The following is a 24,017-nucleotide window of genomic DNA, read 5'->3' as shown; positions in this document are numbered from 1 at the left end:
GAGCAGCAGGCATCTTCGTGTGTGTATGCGTGGCTGTGTTATCTCCCGGAACAAACGCAGCGATTTTCCAGCCAACCGGTTGTGGGTTGCATCTCTCCGACTCGCGAACTGCTGGCTGAAAAGGCTAATTTTAGCAATGCCCTTTACCGCGTCGTCGCCGCGTGGCGAAAGATGAATGAAAAGCGTGAACGCGGCGCTCTCTTTGTGCGAGTGCATCTCGCGTACGTCACCTGCCAGACTGGTGTGTGGCGTCCAATATGAATTGCCTATCATTGCTCACTATCGCGGTAGCGGTTGGTGTGCAGCGTTTTTCTTTTTTTATTTGGGACAGACGGAAAAGCCGTTTTGCCGTTTCTACGAAATTGGCATTAGCAGCCTGTCTAGATTGGATTTTTATAAATAGTTTCGTTCGTGCGAGGTGATGAGAATAGGGATGCGGTTTGGTACATTGTTGAGTGTGTCTTGAATTGTGGTTGCAGTATCTATCGCTTGGCAAGAACACATGTTCTACAGACACAAGGCGTGTAGTAAGGCGTGATGATATAAGAAATGAAAACAAGTTTGGTAGCATACTTTCTGTATTTTTTTGTTGGTTCAAAAACACTAAAATAATCTCTTAAATTGAATAAAAATTGCATCATATATGCCAAGATTTAATGAGCTTCACTACCATTAGGGGTAGAGCGAAACATTCATCAAAACATGAACCTTTATGTAAAAAAAATACTTCGATTAGTGGAGAAAAATGCTTTTCCATTTTTCAATTTTTTAATATGATCCGTTTTTATATTTGAAAAACATAAACATATAAAAACATTATAATATAAATGTGAGCAATATAAATAAAACAAATTGCTTGATTTCTCATACACGTACTCTGGTGTAAATTAAAAATAAAACTCTTTTTCTTTAACAAAAAATCGTAGAGTTATTATTGAAGATACAGGAAAACCTCGACATGCGAATTACGACGATTCGCAGATAAGATTATTTTAATTTGACTACTTGCAGTTTTTTAATAAGCTAAAACTATAACAATTTTTTTTTAGATTTTTATACTAACTTTCTACTGATTTTTATATCCGTAACTTTCCGTATTTGCATATTTATTGGTGTCATTGATGCATTGTTGGAAATTTACTTCGTTCAAAATCAAACTCTTGTTGGAATTATTCCTGTTAGAAAGTTTTCTCAAATCCTAATGAAATATCGAACGAAACGATATTGCACACCTCTTGTAGAGCTAATACAACAATTGGAGAAAACACTGTAGCAGTATGATTTTTTAATTGTATTTCGCAATGTTCGGCAATTCATAACATCGAAGAATCGTTCTTCACTTTGGGCTGTATTTATTGCACTATCCTCGATCTTAATCATCCCCTGAACGTTTGCTCATCCGTCACGAAACTCAAACGCAGAAACAATTCTGCCTGCGTCACACGCGCAATATCTTATCGCGTACCATCGCACTAACGACTTTCGCATTCGTATAATTACTTTTTTCCGGGTTTTATTTTTCTACCATCACCATCAACGCTTCCGCGCGAGAATACACGTTCGATTTCCGAACGCGCGATCTGTCGTGCAGATTATGGCAAAAGCAATTATGATTTACTACAGCACATTAACACCACGTCTCCAAGGCGAGCATCGCGTTTATCGCAAGCCGCCACATTGGTCACGGGACGCGCTGTCACTGCCAAAAACAACGACCCAACCCCGCCCGAAAACGTATCATCTGTGTCGCAAAAGAATAAAACTTAATTAAAGAATCCGCAACAAAGGCTGTGTGTGTGGCTTTGTGTCCTTTTATGTGTGTTGGGTCGCTGTGCTGTCTTGTCTTTGCTGCTGGGCATAAAGGCAGCAGCAGCAGTAGCTCATGGTTCATTGGTAATGCCGCTGTTCCGTATTTAATTCCGAACAAATCGATTTCGATCCGATCGCGGCAAAGGAGAACACGCAGTTGCAATTGTAAATGAGGAGGAAAGCATACAGAAGCATGACGATAAGGTGGCGCCGCGGGACAAATGAAATTGTAGCGTTAAATAATTAACACAGGAGCGCGCGCACTCGTTGGCATTTCGGGCACGAAGAGCAGAGCAGTTTCCCCCCACTGGGAATGAAAAAGGAAAGTGGAGATGGTAGTTTTCTTGAAGCACGCCGGGGCACTGTTTTGGTTGCTGGAATAAATTCTTCACTCGATGCCCGATGATGGCTCTATTGCTTGTGCTGTGCTTCCTGCTGCGGTCAGCACGGTAGCCAATTTCACTTTCAGACCGGCAAAACTGTCGCGAGGGGAGAGCATCATCACCGAACCGAGTCAGTCGAGCGGCAATGATAATAAATTAATTACGGTTCGAATATCTTTTCCATCCCCCCATTGCTGCCAGACGCCTAACGACAAACGGATGCAGCAGCGTAACGTATCCCGATGGCGACGTGCTGCGAAGGTTAGGGCTGCATTTTCACCCCTCGCTGTGAATTTTTGTTTCCTGCTTATCGTTCGATTTTGGCTACGAAAAATCCATTAAAGGGAATTTCCTTTCACAAGAGGCGGATAACTGCCTGCAGAAGAGGAAAGATCTGTTACTCGCCCCCGGGAAATACCTCGGGAGTAAATGTTACGGGTGTTCGATTTTAGCACTGCCCGATTGATGGTGAAGTTTTAATGGGTCTTTCCCTGCTACTACTGTACTGTACTGCAATGCAGAATTTTGCACACTGCCACTACCGAAACACAAATCATCAAATCACCAAAAGACACCCTTTTCTGCGATTGCTTTCCCTGCTTTCTTCACAATTCTGTCCCGGCTTTGGTCACTTTTTCTATTAACCTGGGGGAGTTCTACCTCGGTTAGCAGTAGCCGTAGTACGCCTCACGGCCACATGCCACACGTTTGCTTCCTGAGCTGTCTGCTGCTGCTATCGTCAGCTATCGCTCAGCCAATTATGGGTTCGGGTTTTCCCCCCGAAAAAGCCATGAAAATCCTCGAAGGATTTGCTGTGTTGTTGTGCCCGTTGCACTGCAACGAATGAAGCGCGTGAATCGGGTTTGGGCCGCTATCGGCTTTGATCTTTTTTCCCGGTGTTCGCAAGAGGTTGCGTTTGAGGTTAAGGGTTCCGCATTTCCCTAGGGTTCTGTAGTTGCAAGCGATAAGATAGTGCTGGGCCAATGCTTCTGAAATGATAAGTTGCTGGAACGACTTGTTTAACGTGTTCTTGGGTAGATGTAATACATATGTAATACATAAATAATGTAAACTTTTATCGTACTCTATGATTCTTTCATTAATATTTGAAAAACAAAAATCAATCGTCGAACTGAACATTGTATGACACTTTTAAGTATTAAAAACAAACTGGTTAAAGTTCTTAGATAATCAATTTCTACACAAACCGAAACCTATGGCTGCATAATTTTATGTGCATAAAATTGTAAGTTTTATTTTTAAATTAAATCAGAACCATTTTTTGTGTTAAAGTAACATTTTTAATATTAACAAAAAAACCCTTCATATTGATTGGAAAATTCCCATTCATTACAAAAACAATTCATCTCACCTCTAACGATCAGTTTTCAAGTGTAGCGATTATATCAAACTCGTTATCTGTCCACACATAGCATCCCTACCCGTCTTTCCTGTCTCGCACCCACATGAGAGGGAAGCAAATTGGAAAATATTAGCCTGCTGGAGTTGGGCACACCTCGCCCTCCACCTGTACTGAAGCGAACTACTCGCTCCCATTCGCTCACTCACCAACTGCTACGAACCGATTCGACATTAAACAGAATTTTTGATATTCGGCTCAACGGATGGCTTGCCGTTTCTTTCAACGCCCTTCAATCGGTTTGCCCGAGTTGAAGGCTGAGCTTGATGTTCATCCTTTCGTGTTCCTGGTGGGCCACAAAGACAAGAGTCGTCCTGCACAACCGCACCGTTGCACCGTTCGTTTGAAGCCGTCCCAGAAAACGGAAATGCAAAATTGAATTATCTGTACCAACGGCAGCCACGGAAACGAGGAGGCAAATATTTTTCGGCACTTTCGGTACCCTCCCCCCGAGTGCCGAGCCGAAAACGAGCCAAATTGCGTTTGGCAAAGCGTTCCCTCCTCAACTACATGTATAGCGAACGTGCAACGCAAATCCCAACGATAAGAAGAGGGAAAAAGCGCCAAGATATGAATTCTGATTGTGTCGGAAAATTGAAAAATTAATATTTATAACACAAATTGATATTCGTGTGCACTGTGTGATGCGTGCCTGTACACGCTGAACGACGAAGAATCTGGCGCCATGCCCAGTGCCGGTTTGGTAAGGGTGCTGAAAAGACGAATCGCAACAACGCAACAGCGTGTGGCATCTTTGCTAGAGATAGCGAAGCATAAGCAGAAGAGGAAACGGGATCAAAATCCCAACGAACACACGGAGACAGAGAGATTTGTAATGTCGTTAGGATCTTTCACAAGGACATCGAACCAGCTTACTTCCAATTGATTCCACACGCACTGCTGCTGCTGCTGCTGCTACTGCTGGTGCTTCTTTTATTTACGACACAACAGGATCTTACCACACATACACTGGGAGGGTCGTATTCTTTTCTTTCAACGAAGGTGGTACGCATCAGGCTTTACCTTTACTTACCTATCAGACGCAATGCAACAGGGAGCAGCGGATCTTAGTTTACGAGCACGAAGAATCCTTTTTGTGCGACGAATCCAATCAACAAGCCAACTGTTTTGTAACTGCCAAGCAAGAATCGGGCGATGATTTGATGGAATCTTCCCCGATCGATTTGACGTACAACCGGTGCCAGCTAACCGTGTGTGTGTGTGTGAGTACTGTGTCGTGCTCACTTATTGGCGCAGCGAAGACGAATCTTCATTCAAATCTTCCAGATCCTGTTATTTGCTGCAACTAGGACGGGCAGAAGCGGGAAGCCTTAATCAGATTGATTTCCATGTTCTTGCGTACACGAGAGTGGCGGGTGTGTTTTGTTTTCTGATCACCTAATGATGAAGCGTAGCCGGAATTTCACCTGCCGACTTGGCTAATGATACGTGATAGCATGTTGCCAGCGGGGTGCGGGGATGATGATTTACCGCCGAAAGGTATTGTTTTTAAGCTCATTAGGAGAGGTTAGAGATGAAAGCGCACGAGAAGACAGTAGCTGGAGCTTGAATCCTTAAGTGATTGACATCAGGCTTCTTAATTTAAGATGGAAACATCAACTATTGACTACAGACGCTCAACTCATCTTAAAGGCTGTAATGGTTTATGATGTGAATGTGCAGTAGGTCGTCACCAGAAGCCGATCCGATTGTGATACATTCCTCATTCTGTCAGCTTGTTCGCTCCGCCACATGAAAACTAGACCACCCGCTAGCTGAACTCTCCACGCTCCATTGAGTTCCACTCTGGGGTGTTAGAAAATAAAAACGGACAAAGCCTCACACTCCCTATTTTCTAGCGAGATGACTTTTTGGGATGAAAAATGGATTTTTATCGAACCTGGTGCGCCTGCAATCCTCCAGCTTCCAACTCCGCTGAGAACCTTCAATATCTCAGATTTATGGACCATTATCGACTGACCCAGTGTGTGTGTCTGTTTGTGTTTCTGTGTTCGCCTTCTTTTTCGAGAGTTCGCCATTCCAACGCCCAACAATGGCGCGATGGTGTTTGCGTTCGTCTGCAATGAAAAATGGGTTTTCCCGCGTGCCGGGAAAGGGGTTGCGCCGAAATGTTCCCCGGGAGACGTTATATCCGAACCTCCAACCTCACAATCTCCCAACTCCGAAACCAATGCCTTGTCTCGAAAATCAAGTCACCCAATCCAAACATTACCATTTATTGAATTGTTTATTTATTGCACTTCGGTAGTGTCGGGAGTTATTAATGTTGCTTCACGGATAGAGCTGAAAGATCATTTTGTAGCCGCGGTATCGGCAGCATGGCAGCGTACAAGAAATGACACCGCACCGGGGCGACTAATGACTTCCGAAATTATGAAAAGAATGCTGCTACCTCTACGACGCTCGGTTGCAAACTGCATCGAAGAAGTGTTCCCGTGCTGCATGCCGCAGTCGTTAACTCGATTAACTGGAATGATAAATGGATGCATCGAAGATTAATTGCCATCGCGGGCAGCATTTGGTTTGGCGGGAGCGAGCGGGAGTTTGGCGCTGCCTTGTTGACGCCTTTTGCGACAGAATGTGGAACGCGTCGTGCTCGCCGACAGCCTAACCTGGAGTGGGAGCAAAATAAACCAAGCTTAGTCGACTTCGGTTCAAAAATGGGTACACGGGTGCGTAGGAATGCATCTCGCTTTTGGTTGGTTCTTTAGTGGCGTTGGAAAGCAGGAAATGTTTTCTTCGCTCCCTTTCCTGTCATTAATCGTTAGCAGCGGGATTAGTAGTCAAAAAATAACCCATTTTAGGATACCTTTCTGCAGAATGCTTCAGTTGAAAAAATCGTTCACTAATCCTAGTTTTTTTTCTTTTCTTTCCATCTATTCTGCAGGTAAGAAACGGACGCTTGACAAATCCATCTCTCAATCATGTCCGGTCAGGAGGGCACTGGACCAGTTGCCTGCAACTGAACATGGGCAACGTTGGAGCAAAAAAAAAAGGTTTTAAATAATCTTTACCACGCAGTGTAGACAGAGGGGAAATTTATGGCCAACCAACTGAGCAAAGAATCGTTCGGTTTAGGCCTCATCACCATCACGAACCACGCATTGGAAGTCGTGCTGATGTTTATGTTTTGCTTGTGAAATGGTCTCACCACGAACAAGCAATAAGCTATATAAATGGACACCATATCGGGCCAATAAACAGGGAACTCGCTAACGTTTAATTTCCCTCACGATGACTTGCTTTAGGATATTCGGAACGAAACTACTCTACGACTTAGGATCTCCACAGAAGTCATTAAATACTGACACCAAAAAGCAAGCCAGCAAGTTGCTCGATTGAGATCATATTTCAAAGATGTATTTAAAGACCAACTTCGGAAGGGGAATTAAGCGTTCCGTTCCAGGTTGCAGTAGCTACCCACACACCCTGCGATAACTTTTAATTACTTACGTCCAGCACTGCCTTATCGGACTGACGTCGGGTGTTGCATTGATAATTCCTGCACAAACACGTGCATCAGCACGTCGGACAAATTTACCCAAGTAGGTACACGCGGGCATGCTGTTGAACCAACCTACACACCTACTCAGACACACCGTCCAATTGTAAATCCTGCTCCGGTTGCCGAACACCGGTTGCCGATTGAGGATTTTTGGGACTTAACCCAACAACACGTTCTGCTCGTCCCCCACGACGCGCGTCGGAAAACTGTGCTCGGATATAAATGTTAAATGTGTTGTGGGGAGCGTGTGCCCAAATTTCCAGCAGCTCAGTAGCTATTCTTGGTACACCCACACACACACACATAGAAGCTGGTGCGCGTGTCCTGATCCACACACACGATTTTTGCGGAATGGTTGGTTCGCCCAAAGTACAAACCGGCACCCGCAAGGCAGGGTCGAAGAAGGAGTTGGTAGGAGGAGTTGGGGAAGAGGTAGAGGAGAGTCTTGTTTGTTTATCATTAACATGTATTTGGTCCGTTTGTTTTTAGATTGCGAAAATCCAACTTCCCTCTTGCTGCACAAAGCCGGTGGCGTGTGTGCGCGGTTGCCTACATTCGGGCGCTCCAGGATCGAATCATGTTTCATGTTGCTCGCGTGCACGGGTGTGTGTGGCTGTATTTGGCTGGACTTTTCGTACAACATGGAGGAAAACGCGCACTGAAGGGTGGGCTGTGTGTACGGCAGACATACACGCGCACGGAAACAGCACGTGTGTTGCGTAAAATTTATTGCGCACCCCGGAAGTTCCTGTCGCAGGCCTGGCGCACTGGCACACACCGTTCGAGTTGGTTCCTGTTTTCGCTCGGAAACAGACACGCGTAGCACATTACTCTATAGCAGCGGGGTTAATATAGCAGTAGAGTTTGGAATGGAGGTGCACTCCCGAAATCAACCGTCAGTAGTTTAAGCAGAGCACAGGCGCCCCCGCCACGTATGGCCGGAAGCAGAAGAAAGGCCGGCCATGAACGTGCCAATCTACATTGGCGGGAGGGTGGTTTGCAATTTCAACGGGAAAAAGGTGTCTGGATACCAAATTAGGTATCGATTAACACATACGCGGGCAGACAAAAACTAGCATGCCGCGCGCGCCGGGACGTTGCGTTCACGGAAACCGAATGAGCCGTCCCGGACACGAACTCATCGCTCGTTCACGAATTTACATTTCAATCAAACGGGATTCACGCGGAAGGATTTAGTTGTAATCGATTCGCGGGCGTACGGGCGAGCCTGCGAGGTTCCATTCAACAACCTGGGGTTGTTAGAATCGCCGATCAATTCGACCCCATAGGCACCCTTGACGTTTCTCTCCGTGTTGCGTTTCGTTGCTCATGCTCGGAGGATGAGTTTTGTCATCAACAGTCTCCCACTCTCCTTCATCGCAATCCCCAGCAAATGAACTCCCATCACGCAGCGCTGGATTAAATAATTGATTCTTTGCACCCGCGTTCCGTGCCCAGACACAGTCGGGCGGGGTAGCTTTAACTGGACCTACTGGGATTAATGTGCGTGTGTGTGTGGGAGGCTACGATTAAGCTATGAAGGCGAGCGCGCGCGGGTGGATGGGTTATTAATATTGTACCGAATCAAATGGGATGAAAATTGATCCGGAATGAAGCAAATGGCAAATGCAACGGCAAATGAATATTGCACCGAATGGTGAAGGCTCGAGCATTCGTGAAAGGGTCATTTTTATGCAAACCAGTTTTAATTGGCTCGCTGTTGCTAGCAAGGATTTGTTTTCACCATTCGGGGCGGGATGTGATAAAGTGATTGTTTTCTCTTATTTAAATGCACAATTTTCCATTGCAAGTGTAAATGTGATACATGTACAGTATTTTTTCTATTCGCTTTTTGAAAGTTGAAAGTTCTAGATATTCTAAAAATTAAAATCTTGCATGTCGTTGTCAAGATGATTTGCAATGTTTGTATTACATTTGTGGATCATATTCCAACAACATAGAATTCTTTAAATTACAAAATAAGCTGACCATTGTAGAGAAATATTTCTCTTTATAAAACAGGTACCATTCGGATTCAATTTACGGACAGCTTCATACTCCGGATATTCGGCATGTTTTAAACTCATTTCTTCACATTTTATTCCTGGTCATGCGGATTTCAAATTTTTAGATGATTGCCACGATGTACTAGAATCAATTGAAAATGTGTCTGACTTCTAGTAGGCTGATGGCAGGGCAAATAAATATTTCTATAGATCAGTTCAGCATTCTTAGCAGTCTTGCGAAAAACCGACGTCAGTTTAATTTTGTCTATAATTCTTAACAATCGTGTCCACGTTCATTCAAGTGCATCGGAAAGCATTGTAGCAGTAGTTATCAACATGATAATAAGAGTTTTATTTTTACATTTTGTACTCTGAATTTCATTGAGGTTAATGGCATAAAAATACATGTTAACGACTGTGATATACACAAGAACAAAGATTCAGTGACAGTGAATAAATCAACGACATTTGAAGAAAGTTGTGACAAATGCCTTAATGGCCAAACCGGGAAGATTGTCAATTCGCACAACAATTCTGCAGTTCAATTCATCTATGAACCAGAGAAAACCCGTACTAAAACTCCGTTGTCTATAAGACCGTCATCCTGTCGTGCCAGGAGGCCACCGACCCTCATAATTGGGTATCTGGAACTTAAAATAAGTTCAAATCAAAATAAGATTAATCGTAAAAATCAAGATAATTGACGAAATGTCGTGGCTGTCCGGAATTCGAATCAAAACGTCCGTAATATGAATCAAAATGTCGTTGTTATTTCATGCATTTTTGCAATATTTCTAGTAAAATTAGTGTGAATCTTTTACTTTTCCTCAAATTAAAAAAAAGGTTTGTTTTAGTTAACTGAGGTAAGCACGGATACGACTGATTAAATCTGATTTAGTAAGAAAAGATTAATCAGCAATATCTTAAGTGTCCGTAATTTGAAGCAATCCGGTATATTATGATATCCTAGATCTACAAATGTATAACAAATCATTGCTAAAATAACCGACTATGGCATCGAAATGTGAATTTATACACCCGTAAGCAACCCGTAGCTCTTCGCTCTGCTTAGAATAAATAATCCCCCTGCCATGCACTCATTTCGGTTTTGTTTACCTTCTGGCGATGACGGAGTCCACTTGCGCGGAGGAAATCTTTCCAAAATCGCCCCATTAAATAATGCACACACACACACACACACACACACACACACACACACACACACACACACACACACAACCCTTCTTCAAACGGATTCCACCCGAGACACCACGGCAAATGTCACCGCGTCACATCTGCAACGCTCGGGGCTAATTAAAATTGCTTCCCACGCCGGTCCGGTGGCAGGGCAAAATGTACGCTATTATTGTTCAAAATTCTCATTATACTTTGTGCAGACGATTTCGATGGTCTGCAGGTCCATCCGAAACGCACACACACATGAATGAGGGCTGCCCCCGGTACCAGCCGCTTCACGGTTTTTCGGTGCGTCAAACGCAACAGCCTGCCGATGAAGTGCGCTCTTACCAGTCGTTTTTCATTCCACGGGGGGGTTCTCGTTTGGATTGCTCTCGCGATGCAATATAATTTCATTCATCACACACAAGGTGGTGGACACGGTCGTGTTGGTGTGGTGCACGGGAAACAGGCCTCTGGCACCTGGTTTAGAGAAATTGCGCTCCATATGGTCCTGCCGAATTCCGTTATTGGTTGGGGCTAACAGACGCGAGCATCCGTGGGCAATCCACACTGCTCTGTGGAGGTGATCAATAAAAGGCTTTCATTTTATGACGGAAGTCAGGCAGAATCCGCGAAACGCACGGTGATTGGTTTATTTTTTGCGGCGCATTTTGGCGCACACTGTAGTGCGCCTGGAAGGTATGCAGCGTGCCCGCGCTTCACATTGCCCGTGGATGATATATGATCGCTATCTTGGCCACCGCATACGGATCGAACTGTTCACCTTCGACAAGCAATTTTTCCTTCATATAATGGAACGAGTTGTGTGTACGGGGAAGGGGCAGCCGGGAGAAGAAAATTACGCAAATGTTGGTCAGTTTTGTGCCGCAGCCCCAAACATGGAGCTGCCCCAGCCGCATAAAGGAAGCGCATAAAATCGCGTTGATTTGAAAAGGGCGGGGTACACACACTACCCCAAAATCTGCCCGCGGCATTGGTTTGTATGATGGGGCTTTTATGGTTTTTTACACGCTTTCTCTGTGGGAAATAAATTTTCCAATCCACAAGCAAAGTCAGACAGAGGCTGCACGGTATGTGTACGAATGGAGTCTGCTTTCGCGCGTTGGACTGCAAGAGCTACACTGCTGCCTGGTATCATCGACCGGGCACGTTTTCCATTCTCAATTGTCAGCTCGTTAAGGAAGGCTGGCGTTTTATCGCTTTGGTGTGCACTTTTTTTGTTATTGTCTTTGCGGTGTAACGTCGTACAAATCCTTTTTTCGTTCAACGATCTTTTTTTTTGTGGTGCGGTGTAGATTGAAAGTTGGTGTGAAAAATTGGTTACCCACAAACGTCGGTGTCGGGTGGGCCTTTGAAGCGCACTGCACTTAGCATGAAAAAACGACATGAAGTGAAATCTTGATGGATCCTTTTTTTCTTTTACAAATCCACTGTAAGTAGTGTAGGATGTTGAGGGAGTTGATTTGACGGATCAGGAGAGAATGTACGCTGCCTTTTGCTATTCCAACAAGTTGACCTTTTTATCGTGTTGCGCTTGATTGGTTTTTTTTTCTTATATTTCCTTTACGTCAAGCCTAAACGTTTAAAAATGGAATGTTGTTTTAACATAGCGGAAGCAAACACTTTATTTTATTTTCAACTGAATAATGCATAGCCATTTCAAAGAAAGTTTCGCATCTTTTATTGTTTATTTTATTGATTTATGATTTAATTGAATGGTTTGAAGTGTTTTGTTGCTTTGTTATTTCTTTAAAATATTGTTATTTAAATTAAAAGTTATTATTATTTTTATTAATACTATTAAAATTATATTTTTTATTTGTTTTATTGTATTTCTATTATTACTATTTGAACTTGTATTATTTTTGTGATTATTTTCGATAGTTATTTGTTTATTACTATTAATTTTGGATTTGTGATTATTATTTTATTTTTAATGTTTTTTATTATTGTTATTATTATTATTGTTATTACTATTGTTATTTTAATTTTTATTAGTATCATTATTGTTTTTATTGTTTTTATTTTTATAACTAACAATAGTATTATTTTTTATTTAAGAAAGCAGCTATATATTTCTTTTATTGTTAATTCATTAATCTGAGGTACATATTATTCTGTAAAATAGAATAGAAAAGGAATAGAATGAACATGGCTTCAAGATCTCAAACATTTGGATTTTTTTAACAAATCGTGCTGTTGAAGCAGATGCTTAAATTGATTGTATTTATTAAATAAGTGGATAACCAAATATTTTACCCATCTGTTATCCGATATGTTTAGTAGCAGAATGAAATTAATACAATTCCCCTGGCGCTTATCGTGTTTCGTCAGTTCTGCCAAGTGCTGATTTATTTTAGTAGCCATTTTGCTTAAACCGTTGTTATCGCTCACTTACAACCAGAATGTTCTGTCCCTCATGCGTTGACCACCAAATACATCCTTTAAAAACACTCAAATCTTGGTATTATCACCTTTTCCACATACGTACTATCCACCCTACGGGGCACACCGCCACACACGTGTGTATATCGATGGTGGAAATCCAGCCGGGATAAAAAAGTACTTATTTATCCCCGTACGGCGAACGGCAAAAAAAGCAAAACCAACTGCGAGACACAGAGAGCAACCCGTCACAAAGCATTAGCCGTCACTCACTTTCAAGAGTTGTCGCGGGGAGTCGAGTTTGCCCGCAGTTGTTGTGCTATGTGCCATAAACAAACTCTTTGATATCCGCTACCGCCCGCTAACGACGTGCCAGTGAAACACACCGAACCGTAAAGGCGGTTAAGCAGGCTGGCAGTAACAAGAATATAAAAAAACATCCCCCGAAAACAAATGGTCGGAAGAAAATCATAAACATAATGCTTTCGAGCGCATAAAATAAATGATGTGAGTTGCTTTGTGCGGAAAATGGTTTCGCTATTTATCGTTTGCAGGTATGGTACGTTGTGTTTTGTGCACACGCACACGCTCTACCTGTGCTGCTGCTGCTCCTGGTGGTGGTGGTGTGAGATCCTCGGGATCCTTTTGCCACAGCTTCCCGGTTGTTAAAACGGCCTCTCGGTTTTTTTAAGGTTTTCCGTAAGCGCAAGGGTGAAAGCGTGTGTGTTTTTTCTACTTTATATTGTAGCCTAGTTTTTTTGGGTCGCTCCCTTAAAAGCAGGAAGATATTTCTGTTGCCTACGCATGCTATTTTTTTGTTGTTTCGGTACAGGCGCCTGTATTCAATTCACTCAAAGCGTATCAAACCCTTCCCCGCACTAATGGGGTGGCAGGCAGTATTTACGCATCCGTACATAAAAGTGCGTCAGAAGCAACACCCATAAACCGGCGGTGACGGACCTTCAGTAGCTTGCCGGCAAACAACAATCGGTGGTTCCGAGGGCTTCAGAAGGTTTTTCTCCTTTTCCGTTCGCAGCGATGGACATTCCTTTGTCTGGGATTTTATTTTTGTCATAGTCCTAGCATGTGCTAAAACGGAGTTGTCTCTTAGTTTTGTTATACAGCAAGAGGAAATAAAATCATTTATTATTTAACGTGAAATATATATGCTTTTAATACACAAAAATACACACACTGTCTACATTGTTCTTTCTGAAGTCATAACTTCATGCTTGGAATTTCGGTGCTTTATCCAAAATTTGAATCTGTACCAAACCTTCGCTATCCACTTTAACAAGCATCCTCGTTTTCTATTTCACATTATTAAAGGGTTATAATTAATAGTTTCAAGGGGGAAATTTAAATCCCATCCCATCCCTTTGCTATGCATCACTGCCAACGAAACCACATAGGGATAAACAAATTATCAGAATCAACGGCACCTTCGGCTATCAGGGCGCAGTTGCGGCAGCAAAGGTAAAATAATAGCCATGTTCCGTAAGCTTAAGCGAGGGGGCATCATTGGGCTGAAATCTTCCCTGCTGCCTACATACATCCCAAAATCCCAAAGCATCCTCCATTATCAACCAAAAACGGTGCAATATTTTCGCAATTTTAAAGAAACATAACCTCCTCCTTAAAGCGAAACCGCTGCCCCGTCTCCAGTGAACGTTGGTGGTTACCCGTTGCGTCCGTGCTGCCTGGTGCCTGCTACGTCTTCCGGGAAGTACGAGCATCTCTCGGGACTTGAGAATCTCGTTCACCTGGAGCCTGTGGCCGAAGTTTCTTGGATAGTCAAACATTTAAAATCTTGCAAAAACATACAACTCCCCACCCTGACCCTGAGCGGGTCTTAAGTTTTTGGGGGCCGTCCTTTCCGATAAGGTCGGCAGTAAAGCCAACAATTCCTTTCGGGCAAATTCTGGTGCACAAAGGCAAAAAGGATGAAAAGTTTCACCCACTCTCCAGGGTGTGGAGGGTGCTTTTCCTCAATCCCGTGCGCTCCGGCATGCTCCGGCGACGACTACGCTTACTGTTCCGAGGTAGGCAAACCCCGGCTAAGCGAGTTGACAAAGAAAGCCAATTAACGGGTCAATTTGGGACTTTAAGTTCTTCCGCGCCTTCAGTTCGCTAAACAAAATTACCTGTTTTTTCCTTCTCCCGGGCGAAAATCTTTGGTATATCCTTTTCCGTTTTGGGGAAAGCGGCTTCAATTTGAAGCCCACGCTCGCTCGCGTCACTCCTTCGGTGAGCTTGGTGCGGGTTGGGGCGTTCCAAGTTTGCGTCCCGTGAATTACTTTTCATCCCATCGTGAAGGGTTAATTTATTCAAATCCAGTGCATTAAACCTATTTTCGGATGAGTGATTTTTGCACGTACCCAGAACGGGCCGGGAAGGGTCATTCCCTTTTTTGGCGTCCACAAGGCGGCGAACCTTACATGTGACACTAAATGGATCTAGCGGGCGGCGTGTACCGAAAGGAATCGCTCAAAGCGTCATAGTGCTTTTTCCGACAGGGTCGCCAGTTTTATTTTTGTGTGAGTCTTTTGGGGTACACAACTCAACAAGACTGCTCTTATAAACCTTTATTGTTCCACACCAGCAACAGCAGCATAAAAAAACCCTTTAGTTGTCAAAACATCTGGTTCCAATCAGAGTTAAAAGTGTTGGCGACCTTCCCCCAATTGACGCCTGTGTAATGCCAGCCAGCTGCGGCAAACCAAGGTGAAGAATACTGATTTTTTTTTTTTAATTTCCTTTTCGTTCCAAAAAATCTCCCCCTCGGAGAGGAGCCTCAGACAAAATACGGAGAATGTCGAGGCGACGAGATGACAATCAAATTCAATCCCTTGCCTCTGCTTGTTTGCATGTTTTGGAGTTCAACGAAACGACACGGTGCGAGATTAGGTGCAAGCCACTGGCACACGAGATTGATGCCCCCAACAGAACCAAGAGAGGCAGAGAGAGAGAGGGAGAGTTTATTTGGATTTTCCAGTGAAAAATATTAATAAATTTTCCATCATCCCACAAACACTTCAACGGGGCGTGTCGTCGGGGACGCCTGCCGGGGTTGTGGATGAAAAGGGCAACTTCTTTTCGATCGCACAGCAGTCACCCTTTGACGCAGGCACTGCAAAGGAACTGCTGCTTCGTAACGTGTATTCGAATAAGAAAACGAGAGAAATTCCCATTAAATCCTAACTGTCGTCGCCCTGGTACAAATTGGAATCAAATCCACTCGTCGTAACAGCTGCATGTGCTCTTGTTTTGCTTTATTTAAAAACTCTGTTCGCTTCTGTTTGTTGGTAGCATCATTCTAGAGAAATGTTGAGAGTTTTTTGTATAATTCATTATTGCCTGAATTGTTTTGAAAAATGTCTTCAAAATGATTAATAAACTTAATTACAAAAATAGTTGTTTTTTTTGCAGAATATGAAGGTTCTTGCAGCCCTTTTTTGATATCCTATCTCTGTGGAGCGCATTAAACTGTGATACCCTTTCTCACGATCTAGTTCCGTTTCAAATTATAGCTTTAACCTATAAATCTATAATTTGTATCGCGCGAAGCTAATCCTATTTTCCGTGAAATGCACCTTCAATGTCTGCAGCTCGTGCCGAAAAAAACCGAAGATAAACGATGAGTCGTTCAATGGTACGAGCGAATGATTGCATGCTTAATAGGTTTCCGACAACGGTCTTTATGCTCGTAGCCTCCCATAAGAACGAATCCCTGTGATCCCTTGAAAAGATCTACTGTAAAGGAAATTAATTGAGAACTTACACCATGTCGGAAAGGGTGCATAGCACTCGGGTACTCGGCTTCTCCCATGCCTAATCCAGCATCGAGCCAAGGCGCGGATTCTCTCGATTGGAAATGGATTCCCGATCGATGTTTTATGAAGCGCAGATTATGCTGAAAATGATACGGCAGAATACGCGCGCTGCATCTGTGTAAATTTGTATGCAAAAAAAATCCCTACAGGGAAAAGGGTATCGAAAAGGCATTGCCAATGCACGAAGCGGCAGCAAAAAAATATCCAATCACTAACAACAAAGTGCGTTCCGGGGATTAGTTTAAATTGAATCAATTCCCCCGTCTTGGTTCAAATAGGCGTGGCTGAAAAAAAACAGCGCTCAACTACTCACCCCAAGAGAAAGCGAACCCATATCCTGTACGGTGGACCCAGTACACTAGCCCGCTCGCATGCATTGATGCACGGTGCATCAGCAACGGATTGGCCCGACGCACAGGTTCATGAAATATCAGGGGGAAATAGCCCGTTCCCTTTTGCATGGTTCCAGCTGATTCCTATTTAAACCCGCTTCTCACCCAGCGGCAGCATATTTCAATTGGTAAGCCTTTGGTGGTGAGGTGTGCAGAGCGAACGCGCGTTAAAACAAACTCACCCGACAAAAAACGCCGAAAAACGATCAATTCCCACCAGTGCGGGGGAATGAGTGTGATGAGCAAAAGCAACACACACGCACAGAAAAAAAAACATTAAATGCATCTGAACAACACCCCTTTCGACCGTGCGCAGGCAACCCAAGCGCGTGCCAAATTAAGCCGTATCAATATCAATTGCAGCGACTTCTTTTTTCGGCCATTTCCCTCGTCGCACGCAAACGGATTTCCGGCGATGATGGGTTCGGGTTTACTGGTCTTTTGTTTTCTGTTCTACACTTGGGTTAACGGCTGCAGTTGGGTGATGCGCTTTGTGGGGGGTTTTAAATGTTGCACGTGCTCGGGGCGTTGCTGCAAATTTGTGCCAGATTAAGTGGAACGCTTTGCAGCATTATTGGTCGCGTGAAGAAAATTGTCTCGATTTTCTGGTGCGTGTTGTTGATTTCTTTTTTTTCTGTCTGGTTTATACTCCTTTTTTAAGGTATTGAGGCTTTTTACGAATTCAACTATTTGAAGTTTGACTAATCGTGATTTTAATATAGTCAACGCACCAAAGGTCTCAGATGATTAAATGAATTAGATTTATTTTAATACACAATAGATAGTAAATAGGTACAAAAAGAACATATTTTTTTACATTGAATCAACAAAGGTATGCTTATCCACCTTTTTTAATGTTTTCCATAAAAAAAATGCACAAAAATGGAATAATAATGAATATTTCCATTGATTTAGACAGAAATTTCAACTTTCTTACTTAAACGGACAATGAAGCAAAATGGTAAATGTTGTAAATGCTCTTTTAAAGGTGGTAAAGGATGTAAAATCTAAAATTTTTACCGCCTTATTTTAGCTACAAAAATGGACAATATACTATCCAAAAATTCTAGCAAATAATAACATATTAATAGCCTTGATTCCACGGAAATTCGGTCCAAATTACCGTTTCCCATGGCGAAGGAAAATCGATCAGAGCTCGGGGAATCTTTTTCTTGTAATTTTTGCCATCTTCTCTAAGCTGACAGGATGACACGAAGCTTTGCTTGTCAACATTTTTGATTTTTTTACTGTTAAAGGGGTAAGATTTGGCATCAAACAATCATTCCGTGAAATGTAACCTAATTTATTTTCTTGAAAAAGTTATAAATATGGCTTTATATCAATCCCACCCTTTCAAAAATTGGTTTAATATTTAAAAAAAATGCTTTATTAAACCCTTTTTGCATCAAATTAACTGCTGTATTCGTTCCAATACAGTGAGGCACATTTCCCGGAAACAATCTGTAATACAATCCGAGGTCTATTCTTAGCTGCACTGCATCAATCCGTCGCGCACCACAAACTGGTGCATATTGCAACCGACGACCACCCATTCGGTCAGTACATCCGGTGCAGCCGGCAAGATGCAGCGGAAACTTAACGATCTCTGGTACGCCATCCTTTGATCGACTGTCACAAGAAGCGACACCGACACAGCACAACATACACCCGGTTTGCGATGCGCCGACCGCCGGATGACAGTTTGCGTTACTTTCGCGTAACACGCCTTAACGATTCGCAACCTTTTACTGCACAACCGTAATGGATGTGGATGTGCAGATCCGGCTCCGTTTCCCGAGACGCTCATAATTCACTCATTTTCTTCACAGATTATGATGTTAGTGGGTTTGTTTTGTTTTGTTTTTCTCCTTTTTGCCTTCAGTGTTTCATTTCGTTTGAAGTCACCCGAGAGTTGCTGTCAATCGGTTTATGGGTTATTTGCTCGCTACTAAATGTTGCTGCGGGACGACAGATTAACAGCTGCCACCCGCTAAGTACGTGTAAGCATCGTGATGTGGAAAATGGTACCATCCTGTGCACCGTTCCGTTTCCTTCTGTGTAATCCAGTGCGCACCAGTGCAACGGTGCAAAGCCGCATAAAGTTAAAAGCGGAATGGACAGATGGATGGATAATAAAATTTGTTAGTCATTAGTTTAGTGCCAAAGTGACAGACACACACACACGCGATGGAACATTGGTTTGTATGTGTGAAAACTACACTCACCCTTGTCGCTGCAGGGTCATTTTCGGTGCATTCCGGGCTGGTTGGTGCTGCGAGGATGTCGGTTTGCTAGTTTGCTGTTTTTATCTTTATACAACCTTGCGCTGATGCGACATGGGACGCTCCAGAGGGAAATTCACCTCCCTCATGAAAAGCATATTCATTTCCAGCTCTGGGTGGAAAGGAAACATCCCCAACATTGGCGACAAAACGGTTTCGCTTTCTCGCAGCAGCAGCAGCAGCAGCATCATCGTTATCTTTTAAATGGAATCATCCATTTTCCAAAACCACAAAACCGTCCACCGGGACAGCACACCGCCGAAGGAGAGCGGCGGGAGGGTTTGCACGCTTTTTTTACTGCTTCTTGGTTTTGGTTTCTGTTCCGTCGTTGGCTACCCGTATTTATGACAAATGACATTGTCATTTTCTTTCCACCTCGTATAACATCCTGGACTTCTGGCCCCCTCTTGCATACCCGACGGGCGCGGTAACCGATGGCTCGTGTTCCCAGCGGAGCAGTGAAAAGCGGACAGCCGTACGGACGCGGACGGGAGGTGCACAGCGGCAAACCAAAAATGCAAACACGAAACCAAATTAGAGCTGTGATAGCTGACTGGCTGGTATGCTTGTTTTTTTCCCAGTGGTTGGCGTGTTGCTTGCTCCGTAGTACAACATATTGTCACTGTTCGGGTGATTCTTTAAATTTACTTTGCATTTTTTTTTGTGCTGGCCTATTCAACCAAGCACTACGACATATTTGGTGGTGGTTTGTGTGCAAAAGAGAGCTTTTGAGACTATTTTCGTTTTATATTTAAGCTGTAAGCTCATATCTGTTTTGAGTACTTTATTTGATCCTACAAATATCGTATCAGCCTGAATGTATGCAAGCAGTGTATCAAAATCACATTTGTAGCGGCATAGACATCTTTTTTCCTACAAATAACGACAGAGAGCAAACACTACTATTGAATGATACATCATTCCCAGGAATTATGATTCGATCTTTTCATAAAATAGTATCACGTTGCTTTTTGTATCTCTTGGCAGAATGAAATAGACCATTTCCAACCATATGCTAAATTCCCAAAACACCGCAAACCACCGAGTTGAAGATTTTTTCTTCATATCTTCCTAACCTTCGTTAGCGCCACTAGATGGCGGTCAGTTTCCGGTACGCCACGGCGAAGGCACCGTAAAAAGCTTTATTTTGCGGCGGGAACCTTTAGTCGATCATTCATTTTCCATTCATTGTTCACTTCCGTACCGATTTTCGTGAAATGTCCTTTTTTTTTGTTGGCGTGTGTCATTGGACGTGGGATTGTGTTTTTTTTTTACTTCGTTTGCATACACGACACAAAGAGACCAGGACGGCAGAAGAAGTGGCTTAGGAGCAGTATGGGATGGGTTTGTTGTGTATTTTTTTGTGCCGAATTTTGATTCGCTTTTTTCAAGAGTTATTTCCGGAGATTTTGTTGGGGCGGCGGTAGGCAACAGGAGGAATGTGAAAGCGAAGGTACAGATGAATGAATGAAAAAGTCCATCTCTTTAGCTTTCCGTGGTATAATGGTTGGATGAGGGGTTTTTTTGTGAAGTATCAGGCTGTTTTTGCCAAATAAAAAATACACAGCACACGAGAATAATTAAAATGCTGTCTTCTGGAGCGAAAGTGAGATTTTCATAAGTTTCTTTTGAAAGGGCTACCTCATACCAGTTGATACTAGTTGTCCTCGAACTCTTTTGGGTTTGTAAATCGAAAAGGGAAACTCATTTCAATATATTTCGAGCAAAGCAATTTCAGATAACGATTTAGCAAACTCACGATACAACTCACTGTAGCTGATTGGTTTAACATTTAGAAGAGGATTTTGAGCAATAGCTTTAAAGAAAATTTAAACTTGCTAATAAAGACTGTGAAACTTTATGCTACGTTCGTTAACGGTCTCTCTTCAATCCATTAAAGGAGCCCCTGCAGGTATGCAACAATTCAATTTCGACTTTAGCCGTCCTTTATCCGGCTACCGTTACTTTGAAAGTGATTTTACACCAGCGCCATTATTCAATGTCCCCAAAACAGTGTTCCCCAGCCTTGGCTCTTTGCAAACGCTCCGCCGTAAAGTGTGTATTGAAAGAAATAAACGGCCACAAGTTGGGTAGATTTCAATAAAAATGGCTTATTTACTTAACGCTTGCCCTGCTGCTCATGAAAATTCATTGTAATGACCACGGCGGGCTTACCGGAAACTCGCAACACACTCTCGGTGCGATAATGCTTGGCAACGATGACGGGAAGTGTTTTTACTTTACTTCTTTTTCTTGCACTCCCATTTAAAACGCTCACCAGGGGGAATGGAAGTCATAAAAACCGTTTGTCGAAGGAAAATCACGCCGTAACGCAAGCTTCCTTCGTTTGCCACGAGTTTAACAAGCTGTAAGAAGAGTGTAAGAACACACAAGCAGTACAAAAATACACTCGCCAGAAGCCAGACACAGGGCACTGGTAAAACCCACCTGCCATCGAGGTTAAACGGGTGGAAAAAGTTTTCTACCCCGATGAGCCTTTTAAACCTCTCTCACCCTCGTTGTTTGCTTCACGTTAGTTTTTCCCGCCCGCCTACGAATACGTTCCACAGCGCGTAACCCGCTCTCCTAGGGGGCCACTAACGCGTTACACGTCGGGTGCATTTTATTGTAACATTTTTATTTTACCTTATACTGGCACGCTGGTACGGGGGACATGGGTCTGGCAAGTTTACTCAGCAAGCAAGTTCATGCTTTCGCCTTCCGATTCATCCAAGACGTTATTTCTCCCGGTTGAAAGATGCTGAAAGCTTCCGGAAAGTAAAAAAGGCACTTTTTTCGATCCTTAAAACTTCAATTGTTCTACCGACGAGGGGTTTACTTTTTTTTTCCCCAAGCTATGAATGTTGTTGGAAGGTTCCTGTTATGTCGTTCACTTACCTTTCCCTGGAACGTTTCGGAAACTCCAACAATAATATAAAAAATAGCATCCAAGCATCCCGTATCCCGGATGTCCTCTTTATCCGAAGCTCCTGTGACAGCTCCCTCCCCCCCCCCCCCGTCCCCGTCCCCAGCACGATATGAGTAAACTTTTCAAAACAGCCGAAGAAAAACTGTTCCTGGCGCACTTTTTATTCGACACCATCCGACATCGTCAATCTCCGTTGCTCGGTAACGATGGTTCCGCGCCATCCCGTCAGCCAACAAAGAGAGAGAGAGAGAGAAAAGGAGAGGGAGATAACATGGGGGAACGATGCATCTGATGAGCTGTCGTAACCTCTTCGGTTCGCCAAACTGAAGCACCACTCAAAAGCGGCTACTAGGTATCCTGGTCACGGCACCGGTGTACGGTGAAGCGCTGTCATTTGTCTAGCCGCAGTAAAATACGTAGTACCAGCGTGGATGTGGAAATTTTTGCACGTCAAATTGATAATAGATGAATCTTTTGTCGGGTTTTCGTTGGTATGTGTGTGTGTGCTAGTGGCATGAAGAAATGGAGATTGATGCATCTGAAATTGCTATTATTCACGAACGCGCTACGCGGTGAGAGATTTGTTTTTTTTTCGGTGCTTGGTGTTCACAGAAGTGTCGTTGATTGATATTTGCTGTTGACACTAGCTGGTTGGGTAGGATATTAAAATGTTTCTTTACAAGAAAAGAACATGTGCTAGTTTGAAGTAAACACCTGAAGGAGATGTTCCAAGGTGTTTAAGTACATGGTTGTAGCATGACAGGTTTTATTGCTGCTATTTATAAAACAGGATGAGAACATAGATATGAAATGACATATTTAAAATTACATTTAAGAAATATTACAAACAATCCACTCTATTTTATTTGAGAAACTAGCGGGACTATAAATGCTTTCACTGAACTAGACCTGAGAACAAGCAAACGTATTTTCACACGACTTTTGCTACTCCTACACTGCATCGTAGTAGAAATCATTCTTATCCATAGCACGGGCAAGAAAACGCTAGCAACTTCGTTGCTGGAGTGTTTTAGAATCATTACTGTGCAAACACAGCAAAACACTGCTGGACGGTCCGTCCACAGCCGTCAGAGCACAAAACCATCTTCGCATGGTTTCGATGCCCAAGAAACACTCGCTACAATCAGTTAAGCAAATAGGCAAATACAAGGGCAAAATCCCTGCCATTGCTTGCAGCTGCACCGGAGCTGCCTGTTGTTGTTTGTGGAGAGAATATTGTCTAGCAGTCGCGCGCACAGTGCCGATCCCCGGTTGGAACCCGATTTGGGATTGGAAATGGACAGAAGATTGCATACTGCCGGGCGCACAAAAACCGACGAGACTCTGCTGCACTCAGCACAGCACAAAGCTTTGTGTGAGCAACGTAAGCAACCTTTTTACGTACAAAGCTTGTCGAGTCTTCTCCACGAGCGAAACGAGACAGCTTTTAGCCATTCCTCCTGCAATGTGTGTATGAGATTGCCGTCTGCCACCGCTTGGTGCTAGTGCTGTGCGAGCAAAATGGGAAACAAGATTTATTTACATGTTTTAAATTAGATTTAAATATATTTTACCACTCTTGGACCTTTTTGGGCTGGGCAATAAAAGGGCAAAAACGAAAAGCAAAACGGATTGTTACTAGAAACTACACCGGGCGTAGCGTCACGTTCGTAAACGATGGAACAATAACAACAGCAAAAATGGAAAAGTTTTAGCTAGTACACCATTTCTGTTGCTGTCCATTATTGTTATGGTTTGTGCTGATGGAGCTTTTCTTTGCAACAAAAACTTGCAATCGAAAGTATTTGCTGGTACCTATCGACTCCAGGCACAGACACACATCGACCACGGG

The 24,017-nt window shown here is 43.3% G+C and overlaps 1 protein-coding gene across 18 annotated transcripts in view; it reads left to right on the top strand.

The window, feature by feature from the left end:
* The window catches only part of LOC121598671, a 441,765-nt gene that overhangs the window by 388,616 nt on the left and 29,132 nt on the right, over nucleotides 1-24,017 (top strand). The window lies entirely within an intron of this gene.

This window comes from Anopheles merus, chromosome 3L, assembly GCF_017562075.2.
Source record: "Anopheles merus strain MAF chromosome 3L, AmerM5.1, whole genome shotgun sequence".
Taxonomy (NCBI): domain Eukaryota; kingdom Metazoa; phylum Arthropoda; class Insecta; order Diptera; family Culicidae; genus Anopheles; species Anopheles merus.
This window is presented reverse-complemented; position numbering and strand designations above follow the sequence as displayed.